Raw genomic sequence first — 22,421 nt, forward strand, 5'->3', positions numbered from 1 at the left:
TGAGTGCGCTGGTGTCCGGATAAATCCCGTCCCTCCCCCTCGCTGCTCTGTGGCCTGGCTGAGCGTCCTCGCTGATGAGCAGAGGATTGTGGGATTGCTTCCTTCCTTCCTTCCATGTCTGCACTGATAAATCTGAAAACACTGTTTGTGTCAGTTTGATAGGAACACTTCTGGTTGTTGCTCGTTCACACTGCAGTCAGGCTCAGTCTGAGGTTTCAGCCTCGGTAGATCGACTGACTCCTGCTGGTTTTTCTGGGACCACGTTTGACAGAAATGCTCGGTGAGAGATCGTATTGATTACCAGAAGCTAATTGAACAAATGTGACATGAAGACTTGGCCTCAGAGTCGATCTTCAGGTAACGTTAGCAAAGGTGCTGCTGTTTCCTGTATTAGCAGCGACCCGATGACTGTGGAGTAAAATCCTCCATGTTTCTGTGTTTTTGGTTAGAACAGGAAGTGTTATCATGAGGTTCTTGAACCATGACTGTAAAAAGCATGAAATTGGCCAGATTTAACTCTTTAACTTTAATTGTACGTTTCATGTAGAAGTTGGAGGAAGCCAGTGTGCTGAGCAAAGATCACGTCTGTCGGTGTTCAAACGCAGACGTGATCTTTGCTCAGGACACACAACTTATCTTTAAAAACACACCTGAATGATTCTTTGACTTGAAGATTTCTGTGGTGTAGATGGAGACTCTGCTCTGAGCACCAGTAATAATTCTCATCTAAAAAGTTTCCAGACTAAATTCCTGGTAAAAACTGGGAGGTGGTTTAAAAAAATGTCAGCGGTACACAAGAGAAATATTTAAAGCCAGTTTGTTTTCTTCTGAGCAGAGGTTAGTAAGGGCAGCACAGGTGTCTGTTTTATTTGTGGTCCGTGCAGAGGCGTTAGAGGAGAGTCTGCAGGAGCTGTCGGGATGCTTTGTAAACTGCTGACGAAGTCGCTTCACAGTGTAAGAACTTTGTGATCAGCTCTAGAAAGAGCGAAATGAAGAGAAACAACATGTTTTCACATTTATTGTCAGTAGTGTGGACATGGTGAGTTAAAGGGTCACATGACTGCTGGCTGACGCTCTCGTTTCTCTGCAGGACGACTGAAGCTGACGGCCTGACGGACGCCGCGCCGTCGCTGCAGGGTGTCAGCCAGCACCCTGAGGCCTCTGCTGCTCTTCCTGGATTTATTTCCTTCTTAGCCAACGACAGGAGCGGCAAAAGCGATCAAAGACCGATGGAAACTTTACAGGACAGGACGGTCTTAAATCTGGACAGACTGTTATGAGACGATGGCCAAACGTCTGGACTGCTGTGACGTCTGATATGAGCTGACAGGACTCGCGCTCCTCCGTCGGGACTCAAAAAAATCCTTATTAACCCTGAAATCAGTATCTGCTCTCCAATCAGTATTTCTCATTGTTTCTTTGTTGCACTTTAAACTTTTAGATCATTTTCTAACCCGAACGTGGCTGATGATGTGCATAGATGCATAATGTGTTTGTATATTTATGTTTGACATGCTTTAATTTTTTTCTTTTGGAGAATACGGGCACATGAATTTTTCCGCTTTTGTTTTTTTTGTGATCCTGTTGGGGGAAAACTCTGTAAAAGACCCAGGAGAAATAAAGACACAATGAGACAAAAGTTACTTTCTTTATCAAACGTGTACACGGGTGAGCTGCTAAGGACAACTCACACCATGCACAGTGGCTTGGTAATTTTTATAGGAAAGACAGTGAGAACAGGATAAGAAAATACAAAACAAATAAAATAAACAACTCCATATGTGGCGCTAGTCTCGTCAGCAGAGAGCTGGGAGAAGGCTGTGAGAGATAAAACAATCTAAAACAATATGTCCCAAAACAGTATGTCTTTGCTGAGAAAGTCTAAAAAGATAATTCTAAACTAATCTAACCATAGACAAAAGGGCATGCTTGCACATTTAAAAGAAGGTAAAGAAACATAGAAACATTTTTCCTGTAACATTCCCTCCTGTTTAACTTATTTTAAATGTATACAACAATTGTCTGTGAAGATTATTTATTAAGTATCTTAAACAATTTTTAATTTTTCAAAATGTCAGCATAGCAGAAATGGCAGTCATTTGGTCTAAAGAATAAAACAAAAGAAAATAATAAAAAGAAAAACATAGGAAATGAAAATCATAGTAAATGAAATAACAAGTGGAAAAAATAATAAAACTAAAACTACAAAAAAATAAAGGATAAAAACCTTATATTTTAAAACGAAAACTTACAAAAAATAAAAGAATGAAAAGTAAAATGAAAACTTTATATTTTAAAAATGATGAAAACCTAATATGTAAAATGAAAACTTCAAAAAATACAAGGATGAAAACCTTATATTATAAAATGGAAACTTCAAAAAATACAAGGATGAAAACCTTATATTATGAAATGAAAACTTAAAACTTCTAAAAGTACAAGCATGAAAACCTTATACTTAAAATGATGCAAACCTTAAATTGAAAACTTTATGTGTAAACTAATGAAAACTTCATATTTAAAATGGAAACTTTATGTTTAAAACTGAAGACTTCAAAAAATAAAATAAAAGCATGAAAACTTTATATTCAAAATGAAAAACTTTATGTTTAAAAGTCAAGACTTCAAAAAATAAAAGTATGAAAACTTGCATAACCTACTAATGTTTTAATCAGTGCATGATCACTTGACAAGTCATTTTTAATCACCACGTCATTTATTAGCAGCTAGTACAAGTTCTCCTCTAACAGAATTGCAACGGGATGTTGTTCTTCTTCAGGCACGGCAACATAAGCAGTCATTGTAGTTGTTATCATCTGTGAAATCATTACTCTTAGGCATGGCAACACACACAACACTAATATGAGCAGTGCTATCATGATGAGACCTAGAAGGAAAAATGGCTTTGCTACAGCAGCCAGCCATGAACCGCTGAACAGCCAGTCCAGCCAGCTTTGTGCTGTAGCTGCTCCAGGTGTGTGTTCAGTGACATATTTTTGCAGAGCGGTCAAATTCTGCAAAGCTTCATAAATGTCTCCTCCAGTTTCGTATCCATCAGGGATAAAAGTGCAACATGTTTCCCCGATCAGCTTGCAAACTCCTCCTTGTGATGCTGTTAGCAGGTCTAGTGTCAGTCTGTTCTGCAGCACCATCGTTCTGATGGCCTGCTGTTCTCCTGCTAAGGCGGTTCCCAGGGTCTTAGTCAAGTTGATGTGTCGTAGCAGAGCATATCGGTTGATTTCCACATGATCTCGCACCTCGGCAACTCCAATGCCGGGGATCAAGCTCTGTAAGAATTTCACTCCTCCTCCCCAGATGCGAAACTCTCCCGGCACTCCAGTGTCCACGGTAATGCCGAAAGAATTGGGGGAGGCGATGTCCACTTCACGTCTCTGCCGGCTGCTTGGGTGATGTGCAACACTTTGCATGAAGAAAACGTGATCTGATAATTCCACCAGGGCGCACAGACCTCCCCAACCTTCAGGGAGTGACAGATAAGCCTTGTTGCCACATAGGAAGTACCAGTCAGCCAAAACTCTGGTTCCTCTGCTGCTGGGTGCCGTCCGTGCACATCCTGTCTGGTACTGAGTCTTTGTTTGTAGTGGCATTCGGTAGCTGTAGTCGGAGCGACAGTTTAGGCCCATCAGCGTCGTGTTACTGGCACAGGTGGCGTTGATTGAACAGGTCATACACTTCCTCTCGTTCCTTGGTGGGCAGAAAGTGTATATGGACTTACATAGGTGAGTAGGCAGCTCCCCCACTGCCCGCGATCCATTGTTCATCACACATACTGGCAGTTGTGATGCGTTCAGTTTGTTCAGTAGAATTACATCAGGCAGCGTGTCTGAGACTTGGGGCCAGGTCAGTAGGTAGGTCTGTCCGGAACAGTTCACATTTGTGAGTGATGATGACCTCCAGGTTGCTTTTGCTGGGATGCTGTAGTTGGCTTTGGACCAAAGAGTACCGTAGCCTGGATGTGTTGCCAGGCCCAACAGACACCAACTGCGATCTTCAGGTATGCTGTACGGCCACAGGCCAGACGTCTGTGAGGATAGGGGCATATGGGTACATGCATAGCAGTCAGTTTTGTTATTCAAATGAGCTGTAGTGTTCATAAACTGCCACCAGAAGTTAGTGGCGTATCCATGGGGAAACTTGGTGTACTTTCCTTTGTCATACAGTGTCTGCCTTTTCTCCATATAGCGTGACTTGTTGTCCCTCACGGAAGCAAAGGTGAGGAGCCCGGCCATGGTCAGGGCCGCTGCAGTTGATAAGAGCCACCACCTCATGACGACGGAACACGCCCTCCTGTCGCGAGTAGACCCCCCGGCCAGGAAAGCTGACCCCTCCACCGGGCGAGATCACAACAAGTAGGCAAGCCTGCCGTCAGCTGTGTTTAGATGGCTTCACTGACTCGCCTGCAGTGACTCTGATGGACCCAGGATGGTCGTTCCGCAATTTTGCAAGCGGTCGGTGTAGTGAGGAGGACTTGGTATGGCCCCTCCCACCTGGGTGTGCTCCAGTTTTTCCTTTGGAGCACCTTGATCAGAACCCAGTCACCGGGCTTTAGTCTGCAAGACACTGGAGAAACATTGGTTGAAACATCATCAGGTTGTTGATTATGTACAATGATCTCTTTGTTTTCTAACAGCTTAGACATCCACTCTGCTAATGTGTTTTCTCTGATTGCTTTGTCTATTGGTTGACTGGTAATAGGCAGTGGAAACGGCCTGCCATGAATGATTTCAAATGGAGTTAGTTTATGGGAGCCTTGTGTTAAGCGCATCCACATCTTCACTAAACCCAAACATTCAGGCCACGGCCTTCCTGTTTCTGCCATGCATTTCCTGAGCCTTTGTTTTATAGTGCCGTTAGTTCTCTCTACAAGGCCTGCGCTCTGAGGGTGATAAGCACAATGGTGTTTTATGCTGAAACCGAGTGCTTCAGAGACCTTAGTGATGACATCATTTACAAAATGAGTGCCGTTGTCTGATCGTATCAAAGCTGGAATGCCATATGTGGGTATGAAGTGATTGCACAGGCACTTTGCTACTGAAATTGCATCTGCCTTTTTCACTGGATAGATTTCCGGCCACTTTGAGAACACGTCTATAACCACTAGGGCGTATTTTGACCCTTGACATTCGCTTAGTTCAATAAAATCCATATGAATTGTGTGAAAAGGATGAGGCGGAGTTGGAAAACGGCCTCTTCTTGGTCGCAGGTTACCTTGAGCATTATATTTTTGACACGTCATGCACGTTCTGACAAATTGTTTTGCTGAAGTTTCAAAATTTACAGTGTAGAAATGAGAGTTGACAATACAGGTCATTCCCCCCGATGACAAATGCGTACAGCCATGAGTCACTAATGCTGCCATCTTGTGGAGCGATTTTGGCAACACTGGCTTGCAATAACACATCATTAAATCGTTTGTCAGAACTGCACCGTGTTTTAGCCATTTTGCCTGCTCTGCTGTGCTTGCTGCTTTTTGTTCACTTTGCAACACATCCAGTGGAATCTGATGCGTGTTTACTGCCATTAGTGTCATGTTTGTCTTTTGTGCCGCCTGTTTTGCGGCACTGTCAGCAAAATTGTTGCCTGTAGTAATAAAAGAGCTATCAGTTTTGTGTGCTGCACATTTACACAATGCGAGTTGTTGTGGTAAATTTATTACAGTCAGCAGTCGTTGTAAGAGGCTTGCATGCTGGACTGGTTTACCGGTTGATGTAATCATTCCTCTGTTTTGCCAGAGCTTTGCAAAATGATGCACAGCAGAGAAAACATACTGGCTGTCTGTATAAACGTTTATTTGTTTATCTTTGTGTATTTCACATGCACGAATAACAGCTATCAGCTCAGCGCTCTGTGCAGAATATGAAGAAGAAAGTGGTTTTGCTTCTATTATTCTACTGTCTGTGGTTACTGCGTAACCTACACAATTACGGCCTGTGTTGTCTTTAGAGGCCGATCCGTCCACAAAGACATCACGAAAACCAGCTTGTGGCTCAGCATGGATGTCAGGGCGGGGTTTGGTGTCTTTGTCTAATTCTGCATGGCAGTTGTGCACATCCCCATCAGCTGGTGTGCTCACTAGAGTCCCTGGATTCAGTGTGCCACATTTTTCCAGTGTGATGTGAGACTGTGGTAGTAAAATGCCTACATACGATAGCTGTCTGGCATGAGTCAGGTAAGAGAGATTGGCTTGCAGCAGTATAGATGTGACAGCATGCGGGACCTTCACAACTAATTTGTGCCCTAAGACAATGTCTGCTGACTTCTTTACTGCTTCTGTGGCCGCTGCACAGCTTTGGACGCAAGTCGGCAGGCCCGAAACTACAGCGTCTAACTTACACGAGTAGAATGCTAAAGGGCGCTGTTTGTCACCAAAAGCCTGTGTCAGAACTGCCTTCATGTAGCCGGCCCCCCCATCAACATGCAGCACGAAAGGCTTGTCATAATCAGGCAGGGCCAGGACTACATTTGTTTGTAAAGCCACCTTTAGGTTAGTAAATGCTGTGTCTGCCTCTACCGTCCACGTTATTGTGTCGCGCAAAGCGAGGTTTTTGCCATAAATCATGTCTTGGAGTGGCTGAACTGTTAGTGCATACTCTGGAATCCAAGCTCTACAGAAATTACACAAACCTAAAAAACTCATCATCTGTTGTTTTGTTTTAGGTTTGGGTGTGTTTTGCACTGCCAGCTTTCTGGTTCCCAGCAGTGTTTTGCCCTGGCCTGTGAGTGTGTGTCCGAGATATGTAACGTTATCACTCCACAGCTGCAGTTTGTGTTTTGAGACTTTGTGGCCCTGTTCAGCCAAATGCTGTAGCACAGCAAGTGTGTTGTCTTTGCACGCCTGCTGTGTATGACCGGTTATTAAAATGTCATCTACATACAGCAAGTATTGACCTAGCTGTGGGAGCTTACAGCTAGACATTGACTTCTTCAGTGCTTCTGCATAGAGGGTTGGGCTATTCTGGAAACCCTGGGGCAAACGAGTGTATGTGTACCTCTGACCCTCAAAGGTGAAGCCAAACAATGGCTGTGAGTCTGGATGTAGTGGAACTGAGAAAAAAGCGTTTGAAAGGTCGATTACTGAGAACCACTGTTCGTTCGGTGTGACCTGATTTAAAACAGTGTGTGGATTAGCAACCACAGGTGGGATTTGTTCAGTCACTTCGTTTATAGCTCTCAGGTCATGTACTAGACGGTATGCACCCGTGATAGCTTTTTTAACAGGAAAGATAGGAGTGTTACAGGTGGCTGTCTTTGTTTTTATTAAAATTCCTGCCTTTTCCATGTCTGCTATCACTGGGCGAATGCCATGTCTAGCCTCAGTAGTGAGTGGGTATTGAGATATCAGTGGTCTGTGTTTTGAGAGAGGTTTTACTCTTACTTCATCTGCATTTTTTATAAGGCCTACATCAGCAGGGCCTGTAGACCAGAGAGTTTTAGGCAGCTGAGCTAGTGCTGCCTGATGTCATTCAGTTAATTGTGCATGTGTTTCAGCGGCATCGGCTAGGTGTACAGCGGGCCTGACTGCGACCAGCCAACCCAGTGTGTGTCGGAAACAACCCGTCCGGCGGCCTTGAAGCCAGCCTTCATGAGTGTCTTCCGTTTTTTCATAAGTGTCTGCTTCAACCCTGGCTAACACATTTCCTAAATCCTTCCAGTCTGAATGATAGTCATGCGCTACAGACACGTGTGGCTTAGGCATGCGGTTCAAAGCCTTCACGGCTGCTGATTGGATTACTGAGCACACTGCATTTCCCGACTTTGTGACATACAGGTGTTGTAAAGTCAAACTCTGTTGTCCTAGCTTCCACACTTGCTGATCGTAAAGTGGGTCTGGGCCTGGAGTTTGTTTAAATCTCAACGTGTTGTGATAGTCAGTGGGTTTCTGGAAATAGGATGTGGGGGGTGTATATTTGCGGGCCACATTGTGTAGCTTTGTGAGCTCGGGCAACTCAAGAGTCCAGTAATAATGTGGGACACCGTAGCCTTGAGAGAGACACACGTTGCTGCTGTGTGCCGTGTTAATGCTATCTGGCTCTGGAGTGTTGTCATTTAGCATGCATTCAGCAATCATGCCATTCTCTTCCGGTACCACGCCTATCTTGAGTTCTGTCAGAGCGTCTCTTCCTAGTAGGTTTACTGGGCATGACGGGTCATATATGCATTTAATGAAGCACCTGCGGCCACTTTCGGTATGCATTAGTTCTAACGGGGCAGTTAGTTGTTGTACAGTGGTGTGGCCTGTGGCTGACTTCACAACTAATGTGTCTTTTGAGTACTGTAAGTTTTTAGGCGGCTGCCTTAGAACCGTTTTACATGCTCCGGTGTCACACAACATTTGGATTGGTTGCCCGTTCACATGAATTAGCAGCATTGGTTTGTATTCTGACCCTAATAGCAATTGTTCTATGTTAAAAACTTCCCCTCCCTCATCAATGTTCATGTCTTGTGTGTTTTCTAGTCACATGTCATTGTTTACCATAGATTCGCCACTGTTTTGCCTGTCATTGTTCCTCCTACTATTATGTGTCTGTGGCTTACTTCTGCACTCTCGTTCAAAGTGACCTCGTTTTCCACAGTTGAAACAGGCATTGTCTCTTTCATATCTGCTGTCTCTGTTTCTGTGTCTGCGGCCTTGCTGTCGATTACCTTGCTTCCCTTTCTGTCTCTGATAGCCTCCCGAAAATGCAAGGAAACCTGTCTCTGAATCTATGGTGAAGACGTCAGCCTTATTTTTCTGTTTGTGCACTTTTGTGGCGTGCTCAGCATGTAACAGGGCATCTGGCAGGTTGCCAGTGTTCATTGTGACCCAATGTTTCTCTACATGTGCTCTGATTGGTGGGAGCAGGCCATTTAGAAACGCATTTTTTAATTGCTGCTGGAATGGCGTTGCATCGCCATCGGCATAATCTAAACCTGAATGCTGCCTAAAAACTGGGCGCAGGCGGTCTAAAAAATCTGATGCAGTTTCATTTTCTTTCTGTTTTACCTCTCCTATTTTATTGTAGTTTGGCTTGGGGGCCAGCTGTAGTTTCACACGTTCATAGAAATTATGTAGTTGGCCTTCTAATTCAGGGTCACCTGCACGCAGGGGTTGTGGTCCGTTGCCGACCACTAAAGAATCTAAAGGATTATTAATTGCCCCCCCAGTGAAAGAGCCTTTCACTGAGCCAAACTTCAAACCTAAAAGATCTTGAAGTACCTGGTACATTTCATGACCGTTTAAATACCACTGAGTCCTAATTGCTTCAACTGCTCTCTTCCATGTGTCAAAACCGTCATGCAGGGGCGGGACATCTTTAAGAACATTTTTGCGATCCTCATGTGACCATGGTCTAAACACAAGAATTGTGGGGTGTGCGTCTTGATGCCCCATAGGTCCAATCGGCTGACCATATCTGGGGTTAGGTGAACTTATTAATGGAAATACTCCTGGGGGGCTTGGGGGGTCAGGCCATGTTTCCCTGCCTACATGATCTTCCCCTATATCTGCTTCAGGTGCATGTGTTAATGACATTTTAGCTAAATCTGCCTGCACTGAACCGTAAGGGTTATTCACAGCTGCATCTTTGTCTGTTTGCTTGGGAGTTGATGCAGAGGCAGTAACATAGGGGGGAGGGGCTGCAGCCGTTGCTTCAGGCACCTCACAGCTTTGCTTTTGTTTTTTATTCTGTCTCTTTTCTCTATTCTCAGCACGTCTCTGTTGCTCTTTTTTCCATGCATCTAGGAAAGTTAATTCACTTGTGCGTTTTCCTTTCTTTCTAAGATTTGTGGTTGCACTTATTTCCTTTAATAAGCTATCTTTGAGCTGTGTTAAAGCTGCGGGGCTGCACGTACCCTCCCACCCAGGACATGACGTCTTTTTAGGATTACGCCATCTCCTTGCGCTGATTTTTCCTGCACCTGGATATTTATTTTCTATCCATTGTTCGTCATTAATGAACTTTTGTGTATACTGCCCATTATTGGCAAGAGGTTTAGAGGTTTTATTCCCCATTTTTCAATTTTTATTATTTAGTGTATCTTACTTATGTATTTATTTAGTTATTTATTTTTATTTATACACTGGCAATACAGCTGCTATCCACCTTCGCTGATATGAGGAATGAGAGTGGTTGCTCACACGCCCTTCTACTTTCGGACTATTTCCAAAAGCGGTGTGAACTTTACGAGGCGAAACTCGACCGTTCTCCCAAACCACCAGCACTTCAGCGAACAGCAGTGAAAGAAAAACACAGTAGGAGCAGCTCAGTCTCTTATTGGACCGTGAAAAGTCAGCTTGCTCCGTTAGTTACAACAATACACACATACATTCACATTCACACTTATTCGCGCGATCGGAACCCTTATAATAAGGGGAGCTGCCAGTCTTTCTGTAGACGAGCTACTTATTCCCTTGACCCAGCTGGGGGAGCTACTCAGAGCTCCAAACCTAACCCACAAGAGTGGGGAGCTTCCAGTCGACGAGCTCCAAGCTACCAGCCGACGAGCTACTTTAAACCCACAGAAGTGGGGAGCTTCCAGTCGCGACGAGCTGCTTTCGCTATTTTAAATTCCCTGAATTTAAAATACGATTTTACGCAAGATTGTGTCAGTGTGTCTGTATCTACCTGGTCAGTGTCGCCGGGTCTGGTCCACCTCGATCGGGCCCCACCACCGTGGGTCGCTTTCTAAGAACGTTGGCCAAGACTCGAATTTAACGCCCTTGGTCTTTGACCACACACCTAGTGTGTGGGCTGTCGACAGACGAGCAACGTGGACTGGTCACGGAGATGGGACACGATGGAGGCGCTCCGGCTCGAAGGACCAAGAAATGTTGGGGGAAAACTCTGTAAAAGACCCAGGAGAAATAAAGACACAATGAGACAAAGTTACTTTCTTTATCAAACGTGTACACGGGTGAGCTGCTAAGGACAACTCACACCATGCACAGTGGCTTGGTAATTTTTATAGGAAAGACAGTGAGAACAGGATAAGAAAATACAAAACAAATAAAATAAACAACTCCATATGTGGCGCTAGTCTCGTCAGCAGAGAGCTGGGAGAAGGCTGTGAGAGATAAAACAATCTAAAACAATATGTCCCAAAACAGTATGTCTTTGCTGAGAAAGTCTAAAAAGATAATTCTAAACTAATCTAACCATAGACAAAAGGGCATGCTTGCACATTTAAAAGAAGGTAAAGAAACATAGAAACATTTTTCCTGTAACAGATCCAAATTTAATTTTTTTTGTCTCCATCTGTTTTTAATCTTTTTTTCTCTGCACCGTGTTCGATGGAGGATTTTCAGGCTGAAACCTTAAAGTGTACTTTTTTTCTTCATAAAGTTTAGATAAATTTTAAGGTTTTTTTTCATGTGTGTTGTGTTCCCATCTGTAGTTTCTGGAGGCTTTCCTCCTTTATCCAATCAGGGTACTCCACTGATCCCAAGCTGTCCAATAGGACGTGAGCAATACGAGGAAATCTGTACATCGCGTCTCAGTCTTCTGCTCCGGTGGACGTTCCTTTTATTTCAAACTTCCTTCAGCTTGAAGAACAAAAAGACTCGAATCGTATCTAAACTCATTTCTTCTCTGTGTGCTTCTGCTGTCGTCTCTTCACCTGTTTGGAGAAAACAAAAACCTCCAGGAAGCCACTGGTGACCTTTGACCTGAGACAGAACACGTGTAGCTGTTGACTTGGTGCGAAGTGGACTGTTAGCTGTAGCTGTAGTAAACAGGAATGCTTAGAAACGCGATGAGCTGCTGTGTGTTGACCTGATGATCAAACTCTGCTTGCTGTTTTTGTTTTGTAATTACTTTTTAATAAACGCTCCAGAACAAACGCACACGTCGGCATCGTGTGGACACAAATATTTAAAAGAGCAGTAAAAAGGAGTGTTTGACACACCATCACTGTAGATTTGAAAATGACATGACCAAGAGGTGAGTTGAGTTAATCTAAAGGGCGTTAATAAAATGACTGAATTAACCACTTTTTTCCCCTAGCACCACTTTCAGACTCAAATAACTGGACAAACTGAGCTGAGTTTGTGATTAAACCTCATTTCCTGTCTATGCCTCCAATGTTCCCACACAGCTTAAATCACATTTAAGGATCGCATCAGTCAGGAAGGCTTTAGACAAAAGGTGAATGATCATTTCTACCTGCAGTAATTGGCTCCGACTTGATGTCACCTGTTGACACCTGCTCAGTTCCTCAGGCTGGCGGAATAGGAGAAGGTGGGCTGCAAAGCGGCTTGCAGGTGCAGAGATTTGTTTAGGATGTGTAGATTTGCCAGGGCCGTCACAGAGTTTAATTTTGAGGTGCTTCAGGATGTTTCAGCTCTCACCCAACCCAAGCTCTGATAGGTTCGTTGCATTTATAGTCCGCTGTCCTAAGGCGTCCATGTTTCCACACAGACACACGGCTGCTGCGTTCACTGACCTGCTGTTTATCAGGAAAATGAGACTTGATGTCCTTCAGCTGCCGGCTGATCGCCAAAATGGACTCTGAGCAGAAGAAGAAATCATCAGGAAACGACCCAGTAACCACAAAACAGGAGCTGAAACACCTCTGTCGTGTGTTTTTGTGTCGTGTGTTTTTCACTGTCGAACACGTGATTTATTGTTCGTGTTTCATCTATAAACTGAAACGTCGGAGGCGCGTCGTCTCCTGATGTCTCACAGAAACGTGAAGCTGTGCTGGACTCACCGTCCTCTGGAGGAGCGGGAAAAGGCTCCGACATCTTAGGAGGAGTGCGAGCTGGAAGAGAGGAGAACGAGGAGCTCAGACTGCAAAATAAATGTGACGACATGAAAACAAAAGAAGAAATGACGAGAGTGTCTTTGTCCTCATTAGGATGAATATTTTAAAAAGGCACAAAGAACCAATCAGATCCTCCCATCCTGTTTGGCTCTTACTTTTTTTTTTTTTTTTTTTTTTTTTTAAATGACATCAGAAACAGCAGTATGCGACATTACATGATGGCAGAGCTTCAGTTCATCCTTTGTCATTTTTTTTTTTTTTTTTTTTTTTTTTTTTTAATAAATAGGACAGGGGGAATGAATGAGAGAGAGAGGGGGAGAGAAAGAAAGAAAACCCAAGGGGAGAAGAGACGGTGAGAAGGGGGGGGAAGAGAGACAAAAAAAAAAAAACTCCTGGGTCACCTGTATGGAGAGAAAAAACAAACAAACAAACAAACAAACAAACAGAGGAGACAGCAAACAACAAAGAGCAACATAATAATAGAGAAAACAAAGCACCATCACAATAAACTAGCTAGTCATAGATATCAGTATTTACTAAGTAATAAACGATATTGTGCAGCACGCAAGATAGACAGCGCACAGTGTGCTTTGAGGCAGCAGCCAAGAAAGCTTTAGTCCGCGTCTGTGAATACCCATGTGTGCATACCTGTGTGGGTCAGCATGCTTGCATTCCAAAGGTTTCTCCATGTAATGATCTGCTAGGGAGTGTGGGGGGGCCACAGCCCCGTCCTCCAGGGTGTGAAGCGGGTATGGAGGAGATCAAAACTCCAGACATCCAGAGGCCCCCAGAACACAAGAGACCATGGAAGACCAACAGAGGGGCAGCCGTGCCACTGTTCCAGTAAGAGCTGAGGAGAGTCCCAGATGAGGGCTCACTCAGCAGCCGCGGAGCAGAAGCCAGGGGGGGGTTGCAGTGACGCGCCCGTGAGCTCCGCCGGCCCCCAGCTGCGCCTGAGTGACCGAGCCCTGGGCCGAGAGGCCGGGGGCACCCCACCTCCAAAGGGGCCCGAGCGAGCCCCAGGCCCCAGGCCCCGACAAGCGGCCGCCAAGGAGTGAGCCGGTGTGTACCCGGACGCCCACCCCCAGACACAAAGAACCACCAACACACCGACACCTGAGGGAGTCCGCCACCGGCAGGGGAAGTGGTGGTGGGTGGAGATAGGCCTCCAAACCTTGGAGGGCCTGAGGTGTCCCCAGAGAGGTGGCGTCTGATACCCAACCTGACATATAGACACAGACATACAGGCACACACAGACACAAACATCCATTCCCACCCTCATGCTCTCATATGCACTCACTCCACACTCAACCAACGTGGAGACAGACATAAAGAGACGCTGTACACACAATCACACTCCCCAAGCGTACTCTACAAACCGGGTCTAGGTACCCTTGCCCCTGGAGGGGGGAATTGCACCCAGACCCAGGTGGTGTTACCCTTTTCCCTGCGGTGGGGAGAGGCAGACCACCCCGACTCCGCAGCAGCAGGGAGGCCCCACACCCCAGACCGCAGTCGGACGGCCAACTCCTCCTACTAGCCCTCCCGCTCCAGCAGGCCGCAGAGAATGGGGGTGGGAGAAGACTCCAAACCTCCCTCCACCCGCTCATTGTAGTGTTGATGCATATGTGTTCTAAGGTGCAATTAAAACCCAGGAGGGCATGGAGCTACCTGCCAAGGAGCAGCAGGTAAGCGCATAGTCCCTCCTGCTAACCCTCAATGACTAAGTGTATTTAAAATTGAGAGGTGGGCAACGACGTCAGGGGTGAGGTATACACCCTGATGGTGATTTGGACTCCGTGATTGTGCCCACCCCCAAGATCCTATATGTATGTGTAATGAGAGTGTGAATAATGTGAATGTCTAAGTTGTGGGATAAAATTGAGGCAGAGGCAGCCAGAAGGGGACAGGGGGGGGGGGTAGCCTCCTCTGCACCCTGGTGACATACCCCCACTCCAAGGCCCTGCATGTGTGGGTGGTTGTGGAGGAGCGGGAAGAGGGAGGCAGCTGGAGATGGGGAGGGAAGGAAGGGAGGGGCAGGTAACCCCTCCCTGGGGCCAGCTCCCCCGCTGACCCCAGTAGGCACTCCCACCCTCCGCGACCCGCCAGGGAAGGGGGGCCCAGGCCCATCAGACCGGGGCCCAGTGCAGTAGCGCCCCCCGGCTCCACAGAGCCCTGGACAGTCCACCCAACCCCACCACAGAGAAAACTGCACCCACCCCACCAACCACACATCTTCCAGACTACATAAGACGGTAAACGCCCAGGCTGAGATCTTCCTCCACCTCTCCTGTATCTCCCCCTCCTGCAGAGAGTTCCTGAGAGAAGAAAGCTCCTGCCAGATGTGACCATCCCCCCCACCAGTTGAAGAGCCCCACAGGCGGCTCGATGCACCGGCGGCACCCTGCTCCAGGGCCGGGCCCCCATGCACCCACCCGCCCACAACCCCAGCAACACACCAACCAGGACCCGAGGCCCGGCCCGGGCCCCCGCCCAGAGACGGAGCACCCCCAGAACCTCACGCCCATCCCGGACCCACCCAGGGGCAGCCAGGTTGCCAGGTCAGTAACCCACGTCCGTCAGCACAGACCCTCCCCTAGCCCCGCTGCACGCAGCCGCGAGGAAACAGTCACCTGAGAGCCAACAGAGCCCTCAACCGGACGTGACCGCTACCCCGGGTTGAGCCCCCCAAGGAAGATGCCTCCGGGGAACCCCCCGACGCCCTAAGCCTGTCCCTACCCCCTCACCAATCACAACAGTGAAGGCGGGACCAAACTATGACCCCCCACCCCCACTAGGTGATGGAGCTGATAAAAGGGGCCCAGAGCAATTGATCTGATGTGGTGGCAGAGGCTGTGTCAAGACTAATGTAATCTAATAGATAATTTCTATATTGGTTAGAATTAAGATTATTTTTATTTTTCCAGTTCATGAGGACTGTTTTCTTGGCTATGCATAGGGCAGTGAAGATCATATGGGCTATATTCTTTTCTGAAGTGACATTATCTAAGCTGCCCAACAAACACACTAAGGGGGAGGTTGGAATGTTACATTTCAGACATTTTGATAAGTCTTCACATATCTCGCGCCAAAACTTTTGCACTGGTGGACAGAACCAAAGAGCGTGGATGTAATTGTCTGGTGTATTGCCTTGACAGTGTGAGCAGTTGTTGGAAGATGTAAAGCCCATCTTGAACATCCGATGACCTGTATAGTGCACTCTATGAAGTATTTTGTATTGTATTAATTGCAGACTGGGATTTTTAATTAATTTAAAAGTTTTTAAGCAAATCTGAGACCAGAAGTTTTGGTCTAGGTTGACTGATAAATCTGCTTCCCACTTTGCAGTAGGAAGGGATATTGATTCATCTAATTTAGAAAGTGTTCTGTATATTTTAGATAATAATTTGGGGGATTTAAGAGTAAGAAAATGTGCCGCACTTAGTGGTGTTTGTAATTCAACTTGACTGAGGTTAAATTTCTTTTTTACTATGGATTTAATTTGTTGATATTCTAAAAACCTTGTCTTGTTGATCCCATATTGTTCAACTAGTCTGTCAAATGGAATAAATTCTGTTCCCTCTAATATATGTTCTAAGTATTTAATTCCTTTACAACTCCATTCTGGGAAATTAATCATATTATTGTTTTGTAATATGTCAGGGTTATTCCAGATAGGTGTACGTTTGCATGGGATTAATGAAGACTCCGTTATTTTTAGAAACTCCCACCATGCTGTTAGAGAAAAGCTGATGTTGATACTTTTAAAGCATTCATGTCTTTTGATGTTTGAGCTAATAAATGGTAGGTCTGAAATCTCTAGATCCTTGCATAGTGCCTGTTCAACATCTAGCCAGGGCTCAACTAAGAAGGTATGTTTTAACCATTCTGAGATGAACTGAAGCCTGTTGGCTAAGAAGTATTGGTGAAAATTAGGCAGATCTAATCCTCCTCTATCCTTGGTTCTTTGTAGCGTTTTTAAGCTAATACGCGGGGGTTTATCTTTCCAAAGGAATTTGGAAATATATGAATCCAGAGATCTGAACCAATCTTGTGATGGTTTGTTAGGGATCATCAAAAATAAGTAATTTATTTTTGGCAAGATCATCATTTTTATAGTGGCGACCCTTCCCATGAGTGATATGGGTAAAGATTTCCATCTAGTCAGATCGCCTTCTACTTTCTTTAGAAGTGGGATGTGGTTTAGTTTAGTTAAGTCTGAAAGCTTAGGAGAGATATTAATACCTAAATATTTAATATTTCCGGATTGCAGTGGGGCAGAGGAAGAATTATGGAAGGAGCAGTTAATGGGGAGAACTGTAGATTTTGGCCAGTTAATTGAATAATCTGAAACTCTTGAAAACCAGTTTATTAAAGTAATTACCTCAGAGAGGTTGGTTTGTGTGTTTTGCAGAAAAAGCAACACATCATCCGCATAGAGACTGATTTTATGTTCTATGTTCTTACATTTTATGCCCTTAATTGTTGTAGCCTGTCTAAATGCTGCTGCTAGAGGTTCGATAAAAATTGCAAAAAGTGAGGGGGAGAGTGGGCATCCCTGTCTGGTGCCCCTCAGGAGACAGAAGCTGGAGGATGTCTGGTCATTTGTTCTGATACGAGCCGTTGGGGAATTGTATAATATTCTTATCCAGTTTATGAAAGAGTTTCCAAAACCAAATTTGTGTAAAGTTGCGAATAAAAATTTCCAATTAAATGCTTTTTCTGCATCTAGAGATAATATTATGGCTTCGATGTTTTTATCGTATGAGTAGTCTATTAAATTAAGTAATCTACGAGTGTTTGTTGAGGAGTGCCGACCTTTTATGAAACCAGTTTGGTCAGGATGAATTAAGAGGGGGGTCATTTTCTCTAATCTCTTTGAGAGAGCTTTGCAGATTATTTTAAGGTCTACATTTAAAAGAGAAATTGGACGATAGCTTGAGGGAAATAAAGGGTCTTTGCCTGGTTTTAGCAGGAGACTAATGTTGGCAGAATTCATATTTGGTGGTAGTCTGCCCTTTTCCTCGATTTCCTGCAACATGCTGTGGAATACTGGTGCCAAAATTGTCCAGAATTCTTTGTAGAATTCTGCAGGGAAGCCGTCTGGACCTGGAGCCTTATTATTGGGCATACTTATCAGGGCTTCCTGGAGTTCACTTGGCGTCAGTGGCGAATCCAATTCCATTGCTTGACTGTCTAGTAATTTTGGAAGAGTTACGTTGTCAAGAAACAGATCAATTTCATTTTTAGATGGGTTTATTTGTGGTGAGTATAAAGTTTCATAGAAATCCCTAAAAATGTTGTTTATTCTTCCAGGATCATATATTGTGTTCCCCGATAAATCTTTAGCAGCACATATAGTTGTTTTTTCTTTATTTATTTTTAGCTGGTTAGCTAGAAATCGACCTGATTTGTTACTGTGTTCAAAATTCTGCAAGCGAAGTCTTTGTATAAGGAATTGTGTTTTTTTATTAATAGTTTCATTTAATTCTAGTTTTGTTTTGCATATTTTGTTCAATGTTTCCTGATCTTGGTGGGACGCGTAGGCTTCTTCTAGTGATTTGATGTTTTTTTCTAATTCCTGAATATTTTTGTTTTCTTCTTTCTTTTTGTGTGATGAGAAAGAAATTATTTTACCTCTCATCACAGCTTTCCCTGCTTCCCATAGAACAGAAGCAGATATTCCGGGAGTGTCATTAAAGTCTAAATATGAAGTCCATTCCTTTTTAAAGTATTTAATAAAGTCTTCATCTTTAAGTAGTGATATATTAAATCTCCAGTTTTTACTTGGCGTAGTATTATTCTTGTGCATTAGTATTAAAGATACAGGAGCATGATCGCTGACAGCTATAGGATGAATCTCAGTGTCTGAAATGTCACACAGCAGTGAGCTGCTGACCAAAAAATAATCCAGACGAGAGTAAGAGTGATGAACATGCGAGAAAAAAGTATATTCCTTACTGGTGGGGTGAAGAGAGCGCCATGCATCGCAAAGACCAAAGTCGTTCATATACTGTTTGATTATATTTGTGGACTGCCAATTACGCTGAGTTCCTGTTGTGTTGAGCCTATCCATTTCTTCATTTAGTCCAAGGTTGAGGTCACCGCCAAGAATGAGTGTGCAATCAAGGTGTTCAGAGAGTGCACTAAAAAAACCGTGGAAGAATGAGGGTTCATCAACATTTGGACCATATATACTAACAATACATAGTTTTTTGTTCAATATTGATAGTTTAATAATTAGAAATCTACCCTCTGGATCTATAACTGTATCGAGTACTGTAAAATTAACATTTTTATGTATTAAAATTGCTACTCCCCGTTGTCTAGAATTATAACCGGCTGCAAACACGTTAGGAAACTCAGGTGTTTTAAGTTCATTTAAACCTGTGACAGGTTTGTGAGTTTCTTGTAATAAAATAACATCTGCCTGTAGTTTTTTAAGCTGGTTAAATATTTTTAACCTCTTTCCTCTGGTGCCAGCTCCATTTACATTCCATGTGACAAACCTCAGCATGCCCTTAATTGTGCGTGTATGTTTAATGATGTATGCTGGGTGTTTCGTTTAGACAGGTGGAGAGAATATGGAAACATCCCTTGTTTGTAAATAGAAAGAGAAAAAGAAGTGTGGTGAGAGACTCCATAAGTCTGACTATGTGTGTGAATATTCACTAATATGAACAAGCGTGGCTTGCTTATGTGTCCTGCAAGTCTGTGCGTGCTGTGAGGCTGTTGTGAATGTGCTGCCGTTGAGCTGATGTGTTTGCGTGATCGTGTTGTGAAAATATGGAGAAATAGAGGGTGTTGTTTGTAGGTGAGTGGGGAAGTAGGTGACCACAGCAGTGAAAGACAAGAGAAAGAAAGAAACCACATGAACTGTGAGCGACAACAAAAAAAAGGAAATGAAACGGAAACATTCCAATTAAAGCAATGACGGAGGGTGACGGTGTTATATCTGCTATGACATCCTACTGATATTACTAGGTTAAACACATTTTAAAGGAGAAAGTGTGAATGAATAAGAAAAGAGTGTAGCGGGTTCTTATCTGGAGTGCAGTCAGTATAACCACGGTGTGGTGCCGGGGTCGCGGTACAGCTGTCCGTCCACGTAGAGCCGGTCCACAGCGATGACAGCACGGGAGCCTTTCTGGATAAAGCTACGTCGAACTGGGAACAGGACCTTGCGTCGTTCCAGGATCTCTTTGGGGAACTGGTCGTTCACGCTGAAGTCCGTTCCTTTCAGCTCTCTGCCGCGACTCTTCACCTGTTCCTTTTGTTTGAATTGGCTGAATTTGGCCACAATAGGCCGTGGTCTCCCGGTCCGCGACCGCGCGCCCCCCAAGCGATGTACTCTATCGAAGTCGATGTTCTTTACGGTGTCCTCCGGCAGCTTCAGGTGGATTTTAATGAAGCTTTTCACCGTTGCCTCTGCGTCCTCTCCGGCAGTTTCTGGAATACCAGAAAACACAAGATTATCTCTCATGCTACGGGCTTGTAAATCGATAACGGACTCTTTTATTTTTTTATTTTCAATGTTTAGCTGGGTCACGTTATCGGTGAGAGATTTAACCGACTCCCGTAGCGTGGCATTTTCAGCGGCAAGCGTTTCCACCTGCCGCTGGCTGAATTCCAGGGATTCTCTCAGAGATTTAAATTCCCGGTGTAAGATCTCCACCAGGGACAGCCTCGCATCGAAACTGGACAATCGCTTGTCGATGGACTCCAGGATTTCTGCGATGTCTTTGCCGGCAGGCGATGTTGTACCGGGGGAGTCTGCCTGGCGACTTCTCTTCGATGACGGCGTCTCGATTTTGGCCGGGGAAGATGCACTCTGGGCCTTATGCATTACTAAATCTTGAAAACAGCGGTCGATGTAATCTTGGAGAGCGTCTAAACTCTCCCCGTTGTCCTCCAGGGTGTTAGAGATGATAAAACAGATGTTGTTAGTTATATGACAATTGATTAGTATATTTGGAAATACTGAAGCTTGGAAAACCTTTGTTAAACTCTATGCTACCATTTGCTTTTTCTCCGCCAAAATCTCCGGCGTCTGACGTCACCTACAACATCACTTCCGTCACTTACCTCTCACTTCCGTCACTTACCTCCACCTCCTCTCCATGAAAACTGAATTTATGACATTTAACGGAGTTAGAAGTTAGCAGGAAGTTAGCTCGCTAGCTTCTATCTAAATACAATATAGCATGTCCTGAATGCGGGGTTTTGGAAACAAATTAAAACGTACAGCTCTGTTATCACTTCCAGCATAAATGAAGACAGAAAACTAAATAGCAGTGACGTTTGTAGGGTTACTGAAGTTTGGCTAGCTGGTATATAATGATGTGCTACGTGATTGCGACACAGCTATGTTAGCATAATATAAACAAGCTAACTTTTTTTCCCACTCGATAAAAGTTAACGTGAGTGTTCTCGGTGGTCAGGAACAAATGTAATCGCATGGCAGGATGCTGTAAAAGGACCAAACTTCAGCCAGGAGAACAACTGAGATAATCCATCCACAATACGAGGTTAGTCATTCATATACTGCTGCATGGGCTGGGCTGTAGTTACATCCTAAGGTTTTAAAAACTGAGCTTAAATAAATGATTAGTGGTAATAAAAGCCGAGGGAGGTCAACAGTGATCACTGACTGTTTTAGGAGCTTTTTGAGATTAAATAGAAGAAAATACATAACATTAAACATGTTAACAACACAAAAGCCATATTAAACGCAGACTACTTTAGACCCGGAAGTAGGATTCGTCGCGTCATCACTGAACAACCGGATAGTAATCATCCACAACTATACTCAGTTGCAGATGATAAAGGATTCAGAAAGTTCATGCATGACAGAGAATATGCATGTTCTTTTTGTTTTCATATTATAAGTTATATTTAATTGTGTTGTGGTTTGCGGTGTTTTGTGTTGTTTCACTTTAAATTTGTAAAAGGAAAAAGCTGAAAATTTAAATAGTTAAAAGTTGAAATGTGAATAGTTGATTTTTGTATTATGATTTATTTATTACATTTTATGTGGAGTGAATAAATAAAAGTATATTTACGGTGGCCCCTAGAGACAAAGCACGTAAAAACTCCAAAACACGTATGAACTCTGAAGCACGTACAAACCCTGAAGCACGTACAAACTCAAAAACACGTAAAAACACGTACAAACTCCAAAACACGTACAAACACGTACAAAACTCCAAAACACGTACGAACTCTGAAGCACGTACAAACCCTGAAGCACGTGCAAACTCCAAAACACGTAAAAACACGTACAAACTCCAAAACATGTACAAACACGTACAAAACTCCAAAACATGTATGAACTCTGAAGCACGTACAAACCCTGAAGCACGTGCAAACTCCAAAACACGTAAAAACACGTACAAACTCCAAAACATGTACAAACACGTACAAACTCTGAAGCACGTAAAAACTCAGGAGCACATAAAAACTCAAAACACGTACAAAATCAACAGAAGTGCTCCAGGATGCTGGGCGCAGTGTTGAGCTTTTGTTACCTACTGGCTACACAAGCCAGCAAGTACCAACGACCGGATTTGGTGTGTGGTAGTAACAGGTAAATGAACTTTTTTTTTTTTTAATTATTTGAATATATATGAGTGCCTGTGTATAAATACACAAATACACA

At 44.1% G+C, this 22,421-nt stretch overlaps 1 protein-coding gene across 1 annotated transcript in view; it reads right to left on the reverse strand.

Moving 5' to 3' along the window:
- The window catches only part of LOC101482650 (katanin p80 (WD repeat containing) subunit B 1), an 85,740-nt gene that overhangs the window by 29,824 nt on the left and 33,495 nt on the right, over positions 1-22,421 (reverse strand). The window lies entirely within an intron of this gene.

The sequence above is a fragment of the Maylandia zebra genome, linkage group LG1 (genome assembly GCF_041146795.1).
Source record: "Maylandia zebra isolate NMK-2024a linkage group LG1, Mzebra_GT3a, whole genome shotgun sequence".
In the NCBI taxonomy this organism is placed as follows: Eukaryota; Metazoa; Chordata; class Actinopteri; order Cichliformes; family Cichlidae; genus Maylandia; species Maylandia zebra.